We start from the raw sequence: 21,313 nt of genomic DNA, 5'->3' as shown, positions 1-21,313 counted from the left end.
ATGCCTGGTGGATTCTATAGACTTGAATGTGAGCTAATCTCTCAAAATTCCCTGAAAGTTGCTCATGAAGAGCCTTGTGTTTGTAAGCTTGCTCACTGCCACTTTTGTCTCTTAATCAGGAATGTGATCTCCAGAAGTTCCAAATATTTGCTCTTGCTGTTTATTTGGCTCCACATGAAGCTGGAGCTGAGTGTAAACAGGTTTGGCATGTTCGCTGCAGGCTTCAACAAAGCGGATTGGAAGATGTGGAGGGGATTGCCCTTGCATCAGTGGCTCAGTAAAATAAAATGTTTACATTTTATCCTTTGTCAAAAAATCCAGTTTTTTTTTTGGAGCTTGATTCCTTTTACAGAAAGCTACTGACACCCTCTCAAATAAAAAGAGCTAAAGTAATACGAGATCTTTTGGTTCACTACTGTGAGAACACGCCTGCAACCCTGAAGCGAAATGGTCAGGAGAGATTGCTGTCCTGCACTGGGTAGATGTGCTGCTCTTGTTAGCTAGATTCATGGAGTCAAAGCCCGACAGAAAGAACGACTTCCAGAACACACCAAGGAAAGATGTTACATGATGTGTCATAGTAGTGGCAGCTGGGAAATCTTGGTTTTATTCTGTCAACAACTGATGAATTGGATTTTCCATTGAAATGAGTAGGATGAATTACTTCCCATATCTTTGTTCAGAAAAAAAAACAACACCAAAAACCTGAAAAACACCAGAGAAGTGTAATGGATTGATCATATGCGTATTTCATGACACCACACCCATGGGTGGAGCTGACACTGAATGTTCGTTATATAACAGCCCTGTGCCAAGCATGTTCTTGCTTCAGTTATCAGTGGTAATTCATGCATTTTTTCCAGCATGGAACTTAGACATAGCACAACTATTAACCTGCTTTTGCAATACACACTGCAATGGAAGTCCTAGGCTTTGAACCAGGTAGTTTTGCTCCAGAACTTAACCATTATTCTTGACTCCTCAGACTGTTCACACAGATAAGTTGATAAGCTTGTAGCCATAAACGAATGTGGTCTTCGGGGAAAGTCACCTCTCAACATCTATTAAAAATATAATTATATTTACCTTTGGTCTAAATTGGGTGCACACTTTATATATAAAAGCAATAGATATACATGGGAAGATTTACATAGAAGAGTGTTTATTATAGCATGATTACTAGGAACTGGAACACGATGAATGTCCATTAATAAACAAGCTTGACTTAGCAGTGATAAAATCAAACTTGTCTGGACTATCTGGAATGAATTAAATCTACTGAGCTGCCAGATTACCACAGAATTATTTAAAAATAACGGCAAATATCAGAGAACTGTATGGATGGTGATTTCTTTTTATGAGACAATGAGAAAATATATTTAGTTAGTATTTGGGGGAGGAGGAAGAAATGAGTACAAGAAAAAAAATAAGAAAACAATGACATGAACAACATGGACCAGATATGGCATAATGTCAAATGAAAGTGTCAGATGTCAAGTTCTACCATAGTTGGCATATACATTGCAAGTAGATGACAGTTGAGCATGCATTTAGGAACTGCTAGCAAGCAGCAAGGATAACTGTTAGGCCACAGATTAATTTGATTAAATAATAATTGAATCATAATCAAGTTAAAATGTTTTCTGGATTATTTTTATGTAGATTTTTATAATCCAGAAGCATTAGTATGTGAAAATGATTATTATAAATCTTTTTAGCAGAGGAGCAAGTCTGAAACTAAAGGTGGAATTCAGATGCAGTGAATTAGCATGGTTTGTTCATTGCAATGAGAACACGGTTCATGATGTGCAGGAGAGGCAGCATTGCCAAGTCCCGCAGCTGGAAGCCCATGATGAAAATGTCAAGGAGGCACTGAATTGATATGAGACTGATTTCCACACTCCTGATATGTGACTTGCTTAGCTTCATAACACAGCTTCCTTGCTCATCATGTTATTTAAGTACCCACTAGTAATTTTAAAGCTTTGGAAATGAATTATGTCCAAGACAAGAATATTTCTATCCATCCTTCTATTCTGCTATTTAACACAGCCTCTGTTTCTTGTCTGTTATGAGCGAGGTATATATTCTGTGGTAATAATTGCTCCTACCATTGACTATAAACAGATTCTCTCCTTCCTCTTAGGAGTATTATCTCTACATAAATCTGCTCACTGCATAGAAAATAAATGGTTGCCTCTTCTTTTTTGTGACTGGAGTAAATATTAAAGGATCACTTAATATCTTTTTTTTAAAATTTGTAATAGCCTTATCGAATGCTCACTACTTACCATGACATGTGACACTCTCTACAATCTAGTTCTGACCCGTTTGTTCAGGATCTTCTGCTACTTCTCACCCTCTTTCTGATTGCTTCCAGAGTATGTAAGTCTCTTTGCCTTTGGAAATGCAAGTCACTATGCCAGGGAAAACTCTATGTGTCCTTCAAGAATCAACTCAACTGTCACCTATGTAAGTCCTTAGTTCCATTTACAGAGAATTCCAAATTTCTCAAGAATTTCTCCATTGTCCTTGTCATTACCAGGTGTTGATACTCAGGAAGTTAGAAATCAGTTCAAAGTTCACCTGTCTGGAATAGGAGAGGGAGAGGGAGAAGGAGAGGAGAGAAAGAAAGAGAAAGAGAGAAACAAAAATTTTTTAAAGTTGCCAACATATAATTGTTCATAGTTGATAGGAAAAATTACTTCAAAAATATAAATGTGGGGCTGGAGAGATGGCTTAGCAGTTAAGCACTTGCCTGTGAAGCCTAAGGACCCCGGTTTGAGGCTCGATTCCCCAGGACCCACGTTAGCCAGATGCACAAGGGGGCGCATGCGTCTGGAGTCCGTTTGCAGTGGCTGGAAGCCCAGGCGCGCCCATTCTCTGTCTGTCTCTATCTGTCTCTTTCTCTCTCTGTCTGTTGCTCTTAAATAAATAAATAAACAAAAATTAAAATATATATATATAAATGTTAGGGCTGGAGAGATGGCTAAGCAGTTAAAACACTTGCCTGCAAAGCCTAACAACCCAGGTTCAATTCCCCAGTACCCATATAAAGCCAGATGCACAAAGTGGTAGGTGCATCTAGAGTTCATTTGCAGCAGCTGGAGGCCCTGGCATGCCCATTTTCATTCTCTCGCTCTCTGCTTGCAAATAAATAAATAAAATATTTTAACAATATACACATTCCTGAGCCTATATGATTTGGCTATAATTTGAAAAAAATTACAACTTCGAGATTGTTCTGTTGAAAAGCACACATAAACACACATAGAGAGAAAGTGAGATAGAGGTGTTTGAGAAGCAAGTGTGAGCAATTTCCATCCTTATATTGTTTCAAGGGGTGAACTTTCCTTGCTAGAGGTAAGATTTTAAATATTTCCAGCATGAATATCACAATTGTTCATACTATGGAAGTAGAAGGAGTTGACAATTTCAGTTCCATTACTAAAACAATCCTTATTATGACAATAACAGAACATCTTAGCTAGGCTCATGAAGCAATGTGATCAATATAATCAAAAACAAGGAACAAAAGCATCCTTCAGTATATAGTAATGGTAAAATTCTGATATCCTTGACAGTTTTATTTTTCATTGACAGTTATTATATAATAAGTGTTTTGGGTCAATGTGCATTTATCTATCATAATTCAGACTACCCTAGTATCCCTGAGGACTGACCACAGCAAGATTACAGATGGGCAAAGCAGAGGAAAAACTCTCAGAATCTGAGTTATAGAGACCCAGGCAAGCACCTTACCCACTGAGCAGTCTCTCTAGCCCATGAAATATAACAGAGTTAAGGCCATATCCACACTAATCTGTGTACTTGTATTCTAATATGACTTCTTACATGGGAAAGAAATGGAGCTACAGCTAGCAGAGTGGAACATCCATGTGAACACTGCTCGACATGTGTGATAAGGAATAATGGCCAGGAATTACATGCCTGGGTTTCTATAACTCAGATTCTTGAAAGGCTGAGGCAGGAGGAGGCAGGAGGAGAGTTTGAAGTTAGCAAGACTCTCTCTCTCTCTCTCTCTCTCACACACACACACACAGAGTAATTAGATTGTGAATGATCAATGAAGCCACCATAGTCATACAACGTGAAAAGGTGAAGGATTGGGTCTGAGAGAAATGAAATGCACAGGCTGCCCAATGGAGGAAGAAGCCAGGTAAGAAAGCTAAGAGGAGAGGAGACTCTGAGATCCATCAGGAGAATCAGAATGGATTATCATGTAACAATGAAAGGAAAGATTCCAAAAAAAGCCATGTTTGGTGATATCAAATACTCCAAAGAAAACAAGGGAAACAATGAAAAGTATTCACTGGCCTTGGCAATCAGCCATTGAAGACCTTCAAAAGAACATCAAAGTATACAGGCAACAAAAGCACAAATGAGAAGTGAGACTACATAAGACTCAAAAGCTTCAGCACAGGGAATAATCAATACAGTGAAAGGGCAACTTGTGAAAGCCATAGACGTGATAAGAGAGGCACATCCAAAGTAAACAGGAGGAACGCATGCAATTCAACAGAAAAGGAACAAAGAATTCAATTTAAAAATGGACAAAGGACTTCAGCAAGGATCACACTAGTCCAAAAGGTACATACACATGACCATAGGAACCAGAAAAGGTGTTCAACATCACTAGTTAGCAGAGAAGTACAAGTCAGAATTACAGTGAGATATCATGCCTGTTTGAATGGCTGTTATCAAAAAGATCATAGTCTTCATAGAGACATGTAGATAAATAAATTTTTATACACTATTGGTGGGGATGTAAAATGCTACAGACATTATGGAAAATAGTATGGAGGAAATTCCTCAAAACTTAAAAATAGGACTACTATATGACCCAGCAATCGTATTTCTTTCTCTCCTTTTTTAAAGTTACTTATTTGCATGTATGTGTGTATATGGGCTTTCCAGTCTCTTGCCTTTGCACACAAATGCCAGACACTTGTGCTGTACTTTTGGGGTCTGGCTTTTTGGGTAGATGGCTTGGGAACTGAACTCAGGCCAGCAGGCTTTGCAAGCAAGCACCTTTAACTGCTGAGGCATCTTTCCAGTGCTGTCAATTTCATTTCTGGGCATTTATCCAAATGAATTAAATCAGTGTCTTAAGAGAATATTTTCATTCCCATGATCTTTGCATCAACAACTGCTCTGAAACCTGAGGAAAAGATAGGACCAGAGGATACTCTTTTTTATATGGTTTTGAAAGTACTTATATACATGTATATATACATAAACTTCTTAAGAAATCAAAGATATTTTAGTGATAAAAAATCATCTATGCACACACACACAAACATGAGACTATTTTCTTTGTATTAAAATTCTTATATGATATCTGAAATCAACTGATATTGAATGACTCTAGTTTTCTCTTTATTGGAACTTTGCACTCAACCAGTTATCCATTCAGTGATTAATATGTGCTGAATATACACTGTACAGAATAGCGAATGAAGTAGGATTAAAACACTAGCCTTATCTTTCTGGACATTCCAAGAAAAGCAGCAGGTATAATAGAGAGGGCAGAGTTCCAGACCTTGCTTGGTGTTCTGGCCTAAGCTGAAGAGAATTTTAAAAGGTGCTTGGATAACAGTATCTTTGCAGTAATTCAGCTCCATACTCTCCATACTTGGGTGGGTCTGTGAGTTTGTTTCACATTGGGACTTGGGTTTTCTTCACACTTCATATGGGAAGTTATGACCTCTTAAAAAAAAATTTTTTTTTTCAAAAGTGGACTTGCTTAGCTGCTCTCACCATGTGCTAGCTGTGTGCCCAATGTTCTGAGGGTAGAATAACAATAAAGAAAATCTCTGGGGCTGGAGAGATGGCTTAGTGATTAAGCGCTTGCTTGTGAAGCCTAAGGACCCCGGTTCGAGGCTCGATTCCTCAGGACCCACGTTAGCCAGATGCACAAGGGGTGCACATGTGTGGAGTTCCTTTGCAGTGGCTGGAGGCCCTAGCACACCCATTCTCTCTCTCTCTATCTGCCTTTCTCTCTGTGTCTGTCACTCTCAAATAATAATAAAAAAAAAATCTCTGGGTGTAATGGTACATACATTATTATTAATTTTAGTTATTTATTTGAGAGGAAGAAGTAGAGAATGGGTACACCATGACCTCTAGCCATTGCAAAGGAACTCCAGATGCAAGTGTTACCTTGTGCATCTGGCTTACATGGATACTGAGGAGTTAAACCTGGATCCTTAGGGTTTATAGACAAGTGCCTTAACTGCCAAGCCCTGTCTCCAGGTCTGGTACATGCTTTTAATCCTAGCAGTTGGGAGGCAGAGGTAGGAGGGTCACTGTGAGTCCAAGGCCAGCCTGACTCTACATAGTGAATTGCAGGTCAGCCTGCACTAGAGGGAAACTCTACCTCAGGGAAAAAAACAAAAAAGGAAGGGAAAAGGAAAAGGAAAAGAAAAAGAAAAAAAGAGCATAGTGACTTCATTTACCATTCTGGAATCTACATCTCTTTAATTTCTTCAATTAAGTATACTACATCATAAGCTTTATTAATAGAAAGTCCATTATGCTCCTCCACTAAATTATTTTTAAAAAAAAACTAAAGCATTTCCTCAACCTAAAGGGCTATGACCCACTTTTGAAAGTCAAGTTCAGGGCTGGAGAGATGGTTTAGCAGTTAAGGCGTTTGCCTTCAAAGCCTAAGGAGACAGGTTCAGCTCTCCAGATCTCACGTAAGCCATACAAGGTGACGCAAGCACCAGGTAGCATGTGGGCACAAGGTGGAACATGCATCTGGAGTTTGATTGCAGTGGTTGAGACCCTGGCATGCCAGTTCTCTCTCTAAAAAGAAAAATAAATCAGTTTCAGAGACCAGTAAGCAACTGACCCAGGGAATTCTTTGTCCTGTTTGTGCCATACTGGGTGCCTGAAGTGCTTTTAGAGTTTTCTGGGTTTGCCTGCTATGAGGAGATGCTAATGCTGTTTAGATCCCATTCTGGCTACAAGGACCTCTGAGCTTTACCTTTTTGATTCAGCTCCTCAGAGCCCTTCATCCCCACTCACTATGCTCCAGTGTTTCAGTGGCATCCCACCTCAGAGGGTCAGAAAGCTCTGCACTGCACAGGTGGTCCTTCTTTTGCAACAAGTGCCTCTCTGGAGCTCTTGTTCCTCTTATCTTCTAACGGATCCCAGGGAATAGCATGTGAATCCATTTGAAGTGAAATAACCTAGAACCTCAAAGAGAAAGGGCCACAGTCATCATCCACATCCCACCGCTCACAACAGATTCCATTACACAGACCATGCTGTGAATAAAGTCCCGAAACTCAGCAATGACTCACTTACTTAAACCCCATTCCCATGCACCTGCAGGAAATCCATCTATGGGGCATGAGAATGAACATATTTCTAAGACTAAACCCATATCATTATTTTCCCTGTTCCAAGACATTGGTTCTCTTGTAGTTGCATAATTCACTCAAGTGACCTCTATAAAACAAAGGTAATATGTTCCAATGTGATTTCCTGAAGCCTTTTCCATTTAAAGAAAATAGGTTTTCTAGTTGTCTAGGCACCTCATTATATAAATAATAACAGCTATTATTTGTTCAGCAGACTTGGTATTAATGCTGTACATACATTATCTCATCTCTCTTATAGAAGAATTATGAGTCTAGTAGTGGAGGTAAGATGTACAGAAATTATAGTATGAGGTAGGATGTGGAAAAGATTACGTGAGTGAGGTAAGAGCAATGTACCCAGGGAGCTCAGAGGAGGGAGGGATCTCTTCCAACCAGAAAGGCTCTTTCAATCAACATGTAACAGTTAATACTTATGTGTGCTTCACACCCTTCTCTCAAGAACCTCACAGACCATGCAGAAACAGATCACCTCTATAGTGTGTTGTTACTTAATGACTGTAGTCAGCCCATCAGGGAAGGCTCCTTGGAAGAGGCAGCATGGCACTTCCAAGTGCTAAAAGCATGAAGAGGAATATTTGGCCAAAACCAAAGTGGGGATCCCTAGTATTCCAGGGTAACACCTGGATTTCATTACACCAGCCCCATCTCCTGGGAGAGAGGGGGGGAGAGAGAGAGAGAGAGAGAGAGAGAGAGAGAGAGAGAGAGAGAGAGAGAGAAATAAGGGGCTGTGAATGTCCCCATTCAGTTCTCCTCTGAGGCTCTAATTTTGAATCCTTTAATGGTAACCAGTCCTTACTTTCCACACAACTGGCTTTTTTCCCACTGCAGATTTCACTTCACTTTTCTTTCCTTAACTCCATGGAGTTTGTGACCTCCTCTCCAATTTACCAATTTTGATTCATATGGCCCCTCTTCCTGCTACAGAGTAGAAACAAGCCAGGGTTTCTACTCCCAAACCTCTTGGAAAAAGGCCAAGCTTCCATAAACTCCAGAATATTATTGTGTGAATTAAAATGTTCACATGCTATCAGCCATGCAGTTACTCCAACATTTATTTTGGAAAATATTACATTTGGAAAATGGGAAGCATTCCAAAGCATTCCCCTACCTTGAAATATCAGTAGACACAAGGGCATTTTGAGATCATTTCTTGCTCAAAAGTTAGCAAATAATCTGTATAAACAGACACATAAAATTGCCTTAAATCGCATGAGTTAAGGGCTCTGGGGCTTTAAAAAAAAATCTCACTGTGTATTTGTTGAGAAATTTAGGACAAAAGGCTGCAATTATAACTCTCCAAAGCAAACTTTCAAAATGCCTTTGCATTAACTCCCTCTTGGCTCTCACCGAACATTTCTTTACCAATTACCAATGACTAGAACTTTGTCCAAGTTCTTGCTTCAAGCTTCATCTCCCTGACCACAAGAGGCAAAGCAGTCTAGAGCCCTACAGCCCCAAAGCTCAGGCATCATATGAAGAGGGCAGCGAGTGTCAGGGTATTTCCCCCTGATTCTTCTCTTCCATCTTTGCTCCTTGGTTGGCTTTTCCAATGCCAAAGCTACAAGAGGAAAAGCCAAAGGTCAGATTTCTAGGGGAATCTTATCAATATACCTCTTCTCAAGTGGCTAGATTCCCAGTGATTGTGACATGTTTTCAGTGGCTACAATACAAGCAAGTAGGAGGACCTTGAGGAAAAAAGCCAAGAAGGATGCATGACTTGCGGGACCTGATCGTTCTTTTGCGCTTTGAAATTCAGCAGTGTGGGAGAATATAAGTAGGAGGAGATATACTAAGAGAGAGTAGTGATTACCTTTGGGAAAGGAAGTGTTATTTGTTAGATGGGGTTAAAGGCAGATTGAATCACAAAACCTATTATTTTTCTTTTACACTGAGAACGTTTTTATGTAGTATGTGATAATTAGATGTGAAGAAATAAGATTATGACAGAATCAAAAAGCACTGGAAAAAGAGCAATATAGAATTCTACATACCGATAAAGAGAACTAGTCAAGAAATGTGTGGTGGCTTGATTCAGGTGTCCCCCATAAACTCATGTGTTCTGAATGCTAGGTCCCCAGCTGATGGATTTGGGAATTAATGCCTCCTGGAGGCAGTGTATTTCTGGGGGCAGGCTTATGGGTGTTACAGTCAGTTTCCCCTTGCCAATGTCTGGCACATTCCCCTGTTGCTGTTGTCCATCTTATGTTGGCCAGTGGGTGATGTCCACCCTCTGCTCATGACATTGTTTTCCCCTGCCATCATGGAGCTGCTTTTGGTTGGGTGATTTTTGCCAGCAATGCAAACCTGACTGCGACAAAATGTCAAATTAAAAATAACAAGTTTAAAGTGACATCATAAGTTCATTACGGGGAAAATGTAAATATGCTCACATATAATTGATAGTATGCAAAGAAAAAATAAGGGGCATGTATTTCTGGGTGATAGAATTAAAAGAGATATTAACTTTCTACATTGTATATTGTGAATAATATTTGAACTTTAGTATTAAAATGCATTGATTTTTTATGACCTAACAATTGGCTGGCATACTATTAAACTTTGTTCACTTGTTATCCTCCTCAAAGGATTTCCTGGTGTGTGTGTGTGTGTGTGTGTGTGTGTGTGTGTGTAGCTGGGAGTTGAACCTTAGAAGGTGCTCTACCACTTAGCTGCATCCCCAACACTTTCTGGCTAGATTTTTTGGATTAATAATGAACACCACACTGATTGACCTGCAATGTTAATCAATCCTCAGTTCACGAGAGAATGTTTGTCGAAGCATCTGATGTTTAATAAGATGGTGGGGACACAGGAGACAGCTTAGAAGTTAAATGGTCTTGCTTACAAAGCCTACTAGCCTATGTTCAAGTTCCCAGCACCTACGTAAAGCCAGATGCAAAGCGGCTTATGCCTTTGAAGCTCACGGTGACAGCAGCACTCAAAGAACGTGTAACACGGAAACCTTGAGGTTGTCCTCTTACCTCCACTTGTGTGTGTTATGGAACTTGCATGCACGTGCACACACACACACACACACACACACACACACACACACACATATGCACACACATGCAACATAAATAATATATATATATTTTTTGGGTTTCGAGGTAGCATCTCACTCTAGTTCAGGCTGACCTGGAATTCACTATGTTGTCTCAGGGTGGCCTCGAACTCATGGCAATCCTCCTATTTCTGCCTCCCATGTGCAGGTATTAAAGGCACGCACCACCATGCCCGGCATAAATATATATTTTAAAATGGGAATTTTACTACAAAAGAGCCCCAACCTTTGTTTCCCTTAAACCAGAGGTTTCTCCTGCTGCATATTCCCTTCATTTTCTTTTATATACATATTTTACTTTTATTTATTTATTTGAGAAGGAGAGAGAGAGAGAGAGAGAGAGAGAATGGGTATGCCAGGATCTCCAGCCACTGCAAAGGAACTCCAGATGTTTGCTCCACCTTGTGTATCTGGCTTACACGAGTTCTGGGTAATTAAACCAAGGTCCTGTGGCTTTACAGGCAAGCACCTTAACTGCTAAGCCATCTCTCCAGCCCTCCTTTCATTTTCTAATACAACTCCTATTCATCCTTTATTACCCAGCTCAACCATTAGCTAAATGTAACTCTACTTGTTCCTGCAGCATTTGGAACATGCTGCTATTTCAGAAGCTATGACATCATTCTAATTCATTTTTTTCAGTTTTTGTCTCTGAATTATTAGCTCCTCAGTGTGTGGATATTATTTGTCTATGTGTCTGCTTCAGAACTTAACACAGTGAACAATACTTAGAAGGGGTCCATTTCAAATGTTTGTTTCTCCAATTTTCCTAATAAATGAATTTTAAATCTACTGAACCCCAAACATGGTTATTATCTCAGTCACCAGGAGGGTGATTGCTGCCTGGGGCAGAGTTAGCCATGAAAGAAGGCACAGTGGGAGATCCACGTAACCAGCCCCAGAAGGGACACAGATAAGCATTGCTCTTTCTCGGCCCTTCCCTGCCACCAAAAGGGCAGGAGAGAAGCCTTGCGACATACCCTTTCTACAGTAGCTGCAATCGTGGTACACGCTGTACACGGTAGATACTTGCTGAGTTAACAAGGAACAAAAACAAACCCGAAATGTCTTAGTAATCCTTTATGCATCAAGTAAACATATACCGCTTTAACTGTTTTAAAAATTTATTTGCACGTGTGTGTGTGTGTGTGTGTGTGTGTGCGCGTGCGTGTGCGTGTGCGCACTCATGGCAGAGCCTCTTGTTGCGGCAAATGAACACCAGATGCTTGCCCCACTTTTTATGCCTATCTGACGTGGGTGGCTTGGAAATTGAACTCAGGCCAGTAGGCTGCGCAATCAAGTGTCTTTAACCACTGAGAAATCTTACCAGCCCCGTTCTTACTATTTTATTCAAAACTAATGTTTATTCTTTGAACCTACCTGATTTATTTTTTAAGAATTCAAAGTTAGATATTTCTGCCTCTGCTGTACTTTTATTTTAATATCCTATCTTTGCCATTGTATAGGAGAAATAATGAAAGGATAGACTATGTTTTAATTGTTGGTCAAACAATGCCTTGCAAGAGATTAAGCTTCTAAATTTTGTCTCTGTTAGGGGAGGCCTTATCCATGGATTATGGAGGCGTATAAGCTAATGCCTCTCAAGAGATAACAAACTGGAATCCTGAGATTTGGAGTTTGGGATCCATGGAAGGCTTTCTAAATTCCATTGCCAAGGGAGAGCCTTTGACATCTAAAGGTCAACAGAGAAGTGCTGCCTGGAGAATGGCGGCCCTGGAGACCACCTAGGCAGTCACTGCAGCTGAGGTCATGAAAGGGCCTGTTGTCTGGGGCGGGAATGAAAATAGAACTTTTGTGTTTTTATGGTTGAAATGGAAAGGGAATTGGCCTCTGGTTTTGGAGTCTGTGGAGAGGCAGCACCTGAGCCAGTCAGCGTGACACAAGACAGAGTGTCACAAGATTGATGGGTCCTGAAGGAGAATGGCTGCCTGTGATGAAAAGGACTGAACACGAAATGCTTCAGACTAGGAGATCCAGCACGGGGCATTCTCGGTTCAGGATGGCATCAAGCGACTGGTCTCTCATGGAATCGCCCTCTGTCAGAGTATGTTCCATGCTAGCAGTGAACTGAGGTGGGGCAGCATCAGATGGGAGGAGACCTAGTTTAGACAGCAATTTCACAAGGCAGCAAGATGAGCAGTGTGTGCTTGGATACAAGGACTCGGCTTGAAGTGGACAGTGTACTTCCTCCAGAGTCCTTAGAAAACCTAGAAGGTAAGGGGCTTCACAAGGCACCAACACTTCCCCCACCAACCTAATCTGAAAAGACTGAATACATGCTAATAATTCTGTTTTGAACGTTGAAACACTACCCAAGCTATACTTAGTGGATCTACTTTATTGTTTTTTCGAGGTCTCACTCTAGTCCAGGCTGACCTGGAATTCTGTATGCAGTCTCAGGGTGGCCTTGAACTCACGGTGATCCTCCTACCTCTGCCTCCTGAGTGCTGGGATTAAAGGCGTGTGCCACCATGCCTGGATTCTACTTTTTTTTTTTTTTAACCATACTTCCTAGTACCTGATGGGATTTGTATTTGGTATGTTATTACTAAGAAATGGGTCAAAGATTGTGAATATAAAATGATCAATATAGGGCTGGAGAGATGCCTTAGTGGTTAAGGCACATGCCTGTGAAGTCTAAGGACCCAGGTTCAATGTTCCAGATGCCATGTAAGTAATGCACAAAGTAGCACATATGTCTGGAGTTGGTTTGCAGTGGCTAGAGGCCCTGGTGTGCCCATTCTCTCTCTCTCTCTCTGTCTCTAATAAATAAAAATAAAAATTTAAAGATATTTTAAAAATGATCAATATAATTTCCAAAAATTCACTTGGGAATGCTTTTAGGCCTACTTCCCCCCCACCCTTAATCCTTATATTAAACAGGTTATTCAGGAATTAAATCTCCAGGCACATATAGCCAGTGTACCTTGGCTCCACTACATGGTGATTAAAGATGAGGTCAGGCTTGTCTTGTAATGTCCAAATTACTGTGGTTGTAACTTTCATCTCATAAGATGACAGACAAGAAATCATGTCATTTATGAGACTCTTCTCCACAAGTAAGTATCTACACCTCCCAGTTGCTTATACTTTCCAGATCTCCATACTGCCTTGTCCACCCTGGCAATTCCAGGTCAATCACCCATCACAGCTCTCCTCTATCATCTCTTCTTCATGCAACCGCAGAACTAATGCTGCCTCGGCTATGGCTTCAGGTTTGAAGAAAAGCATTTTTTTTTTTTTTTTTTTTTGAGATAGGGGCTCACTGTAGCCTAGGTTGACTTGGGATTCATGATGTAGGCTCAGGGTGGCCTCAAACTCATGGCAATCTTCCTACCTCTGCTTCCCAAGTACTGGGATTAAAGGCATGTGCCAGCATACCTGGTGTGGTGTTTTGATTCAGGTGTCCCCCATAAACTTAGGTGTTCTGAATGCTAGGTTCCCAGCTGATGGATATTTGGAAATTAATGCATCCTGCAGGGAGTGTATTGTTGGGGGCGGGCTTATGGGCTTTATAGCCAGTTTCCCCATGCCAGTGTTTGGCACACTCTCCTGTTGCTATGGTCCACCTTATGTTGGCCAGGGGGTGATGTCCACCCTCTGCTCATTCCATCGTTTTCCCCTGCCATCGTGGAGCTTCCCCTCCAGCCTGTAAGCCAATATAAACCTCTTTTTCCCAGAAGCTGCTCTTGGTTGGGTGATTTCTACCAGCAATGCAAACCGGACTGCAACAGCTGGCTTCTTTCTTTTTAAGGATGGCTTCTTTTTTTAAAAAATAGTATTCTGCTTTTTAAATATTTTATTTTTATTTATTTATTTGAGGGGGGGGGGAAGAATGAACGCACCAGGACCTCTAGCCACTGCAAACGAACTCCAGACACATGTGCCACTTTGAGCATTTTGCTTTACATGGGTACTGGGGAATCACACCTGGCTCATTATGCTGTGCAGGCAAGTGCCTTAATTGCTGAGCCATCTCTTCATCCCCAGAAAAGCTTTCTTTTTTCATTTATGAGATGTTCCCAAAGGTTTGTCTGTGTTTTCAAACCACCAAATTTAAAAATGACTACTAATTTTGAATGGTCTGAGCCCACTAGCCAAAGCATAGGTTATCTGGAGACTTTGCCAGTTGTGTCTTTGTCTAGTTCCCAAAGTTGGACTATCTGTCAGGGTTTGATTATCTTGTCCCTATGTGGGTGATCTGCAGTGACTTCACTCTGTTAAAAGTTCCAATCTCCAGTAACCCCAATAAAATGCTCCATTTCTTCCTTGAGTTTCTTTAGTTTCATTTCCTATTTTCATTTCTTGTCTGCTCCCTCTGGGAAACTCCAGTCCTTCTCTATTTATGGGATCGGGCCTGTCCCTACGATTTCTGTAAGATCCTCACATAAAGCAAAATCTGAACAGGAACCACATGCCTCAACATCTGTGCTTGAGTACTCGTACCTGTGAGACAACAGCAAGCCAGTGTTTTTATACCAGGCCCAGCACTGTCACCATTTATTTTTATGGCATTTTATCTACTGTGAGCTCAAAAGCAGAATTGTAATTCTTCTATATTCTTAAGGCCTTCCTTCCCCATCTCTTTGTGAGAAGCTAGTTAAACAGGAAGCCCAGCCATTTCTACTAAAATAAACACCATCACACTGGCATACACTACACCCAGACTTCTCCACAGTCATGGTAAGCTACAGAGATGTAACTCTGACCAGTATAAAGGCAACATTAAATATTATTATGTAGAAAGGTTTAGTTCTCTGGAGAAGCAACTGTCAAACTTCCATTCAAGAAAGGTCTGGCTGACTTAACCAGATCTAACCTGGTCCATATACAAGGCATTTTGCCCATAACAAGAATGTATCTGCTTCAAGATGAAAGAAAGCGTCTACCTCTGGCAAAAACTACTTGCCAATCTGAAACTAAGATATTCAAGGCACAATGTCCACACCAGTCCTTAAAATCTATGGCCCATTTTTCAACAGGGATCTAGTTACAAGCACGGTGGGAATTCCTACACCAGCCAGGTCACTATGGAAGGAAGTCTACCCCTAAGATGCAGGCAGAAGGAAACTTCTGCCTCCTTCCAGAGACCACAGCCTTTTCCCTGCCACATAAATATGGAACTAATTTTCATTTCTTTCTTTAAAACCATAGATATCTGGCTTGTCAACAGTAATTCCAAAAGAATTTTACAAAAGTTAAAGAGTTAAAGCTAGCCTAACGGTGAAATTGAGATTCTTTAGGGAGTCAATTTCTCCAGTCATAGGTCAGGTGGAATTAAATCAATTTGCAGGTGTAGATTATAGTTGGTTTGGGTTGTGAGGAGTGTTGACTCTGGTAAATTGAAACAAAAGGGTGAATTTTCAAAATACATTCCTGAGTAAAATTTAAGAGGTTATAATTAAGGACAGCCAGCAAGTGCTCACACATTTGTTTCCATTTATTTTGGCTACTGGCCAACCAATAAAAATGTGGGTTTTTTTTTTTTTTGCCAGTCATTAAAAATTACCAATGGGAAATGCCATGTAAAAATTAAAATACAAGTGAGTATACTGTACAGAATGAGGAAGCATAGAGAAGTTTCTGTTTCCTTTTCTTGACCTCGGTTCCATTCATCCAAGTACTTATTGCCCACTCAGTCCCAGATGCTGTGCTAGGACCTGAGGTCCATGTTAGGATGAATGAACAAACATGACATTCTTACCATATGGCCAGGGGTGAGATGTGTGCGGGGAAGGCAGGAAGCTGCTAACTAAAATGCTGAAATAGGGCTGGAGAGATGGCTTAGTGGTTAAGGTCTTGCCTGAAAAGCCAAAGGACCCAGGTTCAACTCCCCAGGACCCACATTAGCCAGATGCACAAGGGGGCGCACGCATCTGGAGTTCGTTTGCGGTGGCTGGAGGGCCTGGCATGCCCATTCTGTCTCTCTCTGTCTCTATCTGCCTATTTCTGTATCTCTCTCAAATAAATAACTAGATAAATAACAATAAAATATTTTGAGATGCTGAAATAAAAAGACTTTCCACAGTATAACAGAGGTGTGGATGCATGTCTCATGGATGCTTGGAAGAGTAACTAATTCTACTCAGAAGCCTTCATAAAGAAGGGTATTTCAATTGGATCTTCAAAGGTGAATACTGAATCACTAAATGAAGTATGTGGAAGAGTTAAATATCTCTCTGATAAGAAGATATTCATCCTTCTAATCAGATTGACTGGAAGTTTCACGTCAGTACAGCCTGGGTCTTTCTCAGTGTTGTGTTCCTGCAGCCAGGCTGGTTGGTGCCAGCAACATGCATTGTACTTAATGGTATTTGTCAACCAATACACTGAACAGTACTGCAAATACAGACAACCACATGTACTCTAACAAAATAAATAACACAATGCCTTTGCAAGATTATAGATTATAATATCAGAATCATTAGCTCCTGGAAATGAAGATGATAAACCTAAGAGAAATAAAAAAGAGCAAACTATTATATGTAGAAGAAACTAGACCTTCATTCTAGCCCTAGCCCTATTATTAACTTGCTATATGACTGAATAAATGTTTAGCCTATACCATCCTCAATTTCTCCACTCTGCTGCAAGAAGAGGGGAATCATACCCAAACCCCAGTACATCAGAGCAAAAATCTCAATGGCAGAAGATACAAGAAAGAGAAAGCCTGCTTTCAGTGAGGTAGGAAGGAGCCAAGCGGCTGGAAAGTTGTTCTCTAACCTCCATGTGCATGCACACACTCACACTCTCACACCTATGTGAACATGCACACACACAAATGTATGACTAAAGACTAAACATCAATTTAAAAATATGATATAGTACTATATAAAGCAAAATGTGAAAGGGTCCTACCCTATATCCCTTTGTATATTCTAAACTTTTTTTTTTTTTTTTTGGTTTTTCTAGGTAAGGTCTCACTCTTGCCCAGGCTGACCTGGAATTCACTATGTAGTCTCAGGGTGGCCACGAACTCACAGAGATCCTCCTACTTCTGCCTCCTAAGTGCTGGGATTAAAGACATTTGCCACTGGCTGTTTCCTAAACCTTTTAAAATGACTACATAGAGGGATGGAGGGATGGCTTAGTAGTTAAGGCATTTGCCTGCAAAACCAAAGGATGCAGGTTGGATTCCTCAGGACCTACATAAGCCAGATGCACAAGGGGGCACACGCATCTGGAGTTGGTCTGCAGTGGCTGGAGGCCCTGGCACGTCTATTCTTTCTTTCTCTTCTCTCTGTCAAATAAATAAAAATGAAATATTTTAAAAAAGACTGTGTAAACATGAACACACATACATAAACACACAAATATGTTTATATATAATGCCTATGTTGACATATAACATTTGTTTCTTTTTTTTCTTAGGTAGGGTCTTGCTGTAGCCCAGGCTGACCTGGAATTCATAATGTAGTCTGAGGCTTTTCTTGAACTCACAGAGCTCCTCCTATCTCTGTCTCCTGAGTGCTGGGATTAAAGGTGTGCACCACCTTTATTTAAAAAAAAAATACAGCTTGTAATTTTTAAAAATCTTTTTGATGTAGTATTATGAAGAGCTTTTGATAGTGGTACATACAAATCTGTGTTGCTATTTTTACTATCTGTATTATGTAATATGAATGTATCATAATTTGTATACATAAATTTAATGCAAATATATAGATTTTGCATGGAGAAATTTCTGTCATTATTTTATAGAATAATAGTCTAGGTTAGGATTGTTGGGCTAAAGGTATTTAAAATGTTGGTAGATGCTGATAAAATAACATGAAATAATTTATAGATAGAACACAAGTAACTAAGATACAGTATTTTAGGGGAGGAAATCTTTAGAAAATAGACATTGAGAAAGTTTGAGATTTTTTTTAAAGAGAGAAAATATGCATTTTTTTGTAATACATATGACAAATGGCTTTGTCCTTTAGTTCACATGGAAGCTCATTTTTCCAAGAGAGCTCAAACCAATCTACAAAGATTTAGGTCTTATTCTGTTGAAAGCAGATTATGAAATGAAGTCTTATACATAATGTTACCATTCATAAGGTAATATTAATGAGGAATACCTCTGCCCTTGTGCTTGATTCTAACCATCATGAAACACTGATTTGTAGTAGCTTAAAAATTACCAGATCCCTGGCAAAAAGTGTCTTCATCATCTTAGAATGTGTCATATGCAAGAAAATGACTTTATGAGCAGGTCAAACATCAACTTATGATTGAGGGGCCACAAATATCAAAAAGTTTCGAGAGAAAAATATAAATTTTCAAATGAAAAATAATGAAAGTGCTAAATCTATGGTGTTAGCTATAAAGATATGTGTTCAAATTGTATTTTACTCATCAAGCAATATTTATGTGTGCCTATCTACTAGGTAATGGGCTGTACACTAAAGACTGCATATTGATTTTGGCGAAAACTAGCTTTGAGGAACTTAATTCAGTGGATATATATCCCTTCTGTAAATTACTTTAAGCAAAAATATATCTTTGTTTTGCAAATGGGCAATGTAAGTTGCAGAGAAACAAATAATATAAGTTATTTAAAGGTGGCATTGATATCCTACAATGAGCATCATCTGCCATACAAAGAAATGTGAGATGATTTGTGCTTTTTAAAGCACTTCCAGTTGCTTTAAAGTAACAGAATTCTTAAAAAAAAAAAATTGAAGCTTTACAAGGAAAAATACAATGCTGCCATTCACAGATTTTCAAAGTAAGTAAGTAAAAAAAAGTAATAAAAAGGGCATTTCTAGGAACTACAGTATGGAGATAACCCCAAAATTCTATGCTGGAGATAGCTATTTCTTCCCTAAAAAACAGTTCTGAACTATTATGCCAGATGCTGAAGAAGTAAAACAAACGCCACCAAACAAGAAATTATAAATCATAAATATTCTTGTATGTTGATTTCTTTTTAAGAAGAGTATGGTAGTTTAACATTTCTTTTCCATGCAATCTTTCATTATTTACTTAATTAATTTATTAATTATTAAATGTGTTCTATGTGCAAGGCATTGTGCTAGGAGATCCAAGTGATAACATAGATGAAATAGAAATGGATGCTGTCTTTAATGACTTTGTGAACGGAGAAAGAAATGTGAGGATGTTGGGCTTGTCTTAATTTATTTACAGCCAGGTATAACGTTGTAAATATATTCACAAATAGGACAATCGTATAGTCCAAATGTGTGAGGGCAGAGGTGGGATGCCGCTGTGAGTTCGAGGCCACCCTGACTACAGAGTGAATTCCAGGTCATCTTGGGCTACAGTGAAACCCTACCTTGAAAAAAAGAAAAAGAAAAGAAAGAAAGAAAAAAGAAAAAACAAACCTGAAAAATTTATTAAGCTGTATACTAAAATTTTATGCATAGTATCATATACAACAATTGAAAATTATACACACAAAAAAATCAAAACTACAAAGAAGGAAAGAAAGTAACCACATTATAGGCCCAATAGGCCTTTTTGCCTGAGTCACTACGTGAAGGAAAGTTGCCTAGACAAGCCAACCAAACTGTTTTTTCTTTGTATAAGCACAAAATAATTGTTTCTTGTTTAAATGTCACTGAGATTAGGGTGCATTTGGTATCTTAGCATGTCCTAACCTTTCCTGCCTAATACAGCACTCATCACAGATAAACTGCTGAATGACAACAGAACAAGCTTATGAATGAATGTCAAAATCCCAACACAGATTTTTTGAATGACATGGAGAAAATAACCCACTTTTCATGCACAATAGGACGTCTGGTACCATAATCACACCTGCTGTCTCACTAGAGACATACATGAAAAACCAGACCATAATGCAAGTCTGGTGACTGTTTCCGGAGAAAGAGGATTTGTTAGTATCTCTAATTCTACTAATTCTTAGTAATGTGTCTCCGTTTTGTGGTAGTTTTTTTTTTTTTTTTTTTTTCGAGGTAGGGTCTCACTCTGGCTCAGGCTGACCTGGAATTCACTATGTATTCTCAGGGTGGTCTCGAACTCATGGCGATCCTCCTACCTCTGCCTCCCGAGTGCTGGAATTAAAGGCTTGCGCCACCACGCCTGGCCATTTTTGTGGAAGAGTTTTGTTGGTGAGCTCAAAGTACCTGAGATTCCTGGACGACAGTGCTCACCCCTCACCATGTGCCTCATCAGTGGCTCTTCCTTTATTGATTGCAACCTTATCAGCACACCTTTTTGTCTTTGGACACATTGTGTGTGTGTGTGTACCTGTGTTTGTGTTGCAGGAGGTGTAGAGCCGCAGGGCGGGGGTTGTGGGATGTCCTTCCTTCATCACTCATCCACTTGTTTCCTTGAGACAGAATCTTTTACCTGGTAAGGGTTCGGCCAAGCTTAACTAGGTGCATGAACATTGCTAAATGAGATTTTTTTCAAGTCTTCCAGGAGGAACAAATAACCCAAGACTGAGTAAGCAGGAGCAGCTCTGTGGCCGCCAGCAGGCCCTTGGGTGTCCACCACCTGGGCACGCTGGGTGAGAACTGGCAGTTCTGTGGGGCACGCTTACCTCCACGCTGGCGAACCTCTTTCGCCATCATCTCTCGGCAAAGACAGGTAACCCCTTTGTCCCACTGCCCGCGGCCCTACTTGGACAGACTTTGGAGAGGACAGACACTGAAGCACCCTTTGAGGCAGGGACCTCTTCTCAGGCGCTCGCGGGTGGGGTGGGGGGGGGGGGGCAGGCGGACGCTGCCGGTGAGCGAGGCGCGCCCCCGAGCTGCCAGGCCCGCGCCGGCCGGGTGGGTGGGGGGGGGGGCGGGGCCACGCTTCCTCATCCCCCGCCGCCGGCGCGCGCGCAGTCCGCGGG

General features: G+C 40.3%; 1 long non-coding RNA gene across 1 annotated transcript; it reads right to left on the bottom strand.

Annotated features, from left to right (window-relative positions):
- Positions 1–1,194: 1,194 nt before the first annotated feature.
- On the bottom strand, positions 1,195–21,155 carry LOC123459517. The gene is made up of 3 exons (XR_006636310.1): positions 21,014–21,155; positions 7,013–7,224; positions 1,195–2,590 (listed from the first exon to the last, which is right to left on the bottom strand). It is a non-coding gene; the product is annotated as an uncharacterized LOC123459517 (long non-coding RNA).
- Between the last annotated feature and the right edge of the window lie 158 nt (positions 21,156–21,313).

This window comes from Jaculus jaculus, chromosome 3 (genome assembly GCF_020740685.1).
Source record: "Jaculus jaculus isolate mJacJac1 chromosome 3, mJacJac1.mat.Y.cur, whole genome shotgun sequence".
NCBI classification, from domain to species: Eukaryota; Metazoa; Chordata; class Mammalia; order Rodentia; family Dipodidae; genus Jaculus; species Jaculus jaculus.
The sequence above is the reverse complement of the archived record's forward strand: the minus strand, read 5'-3'. Positions and strand labels throughout refer to the sequence as shown.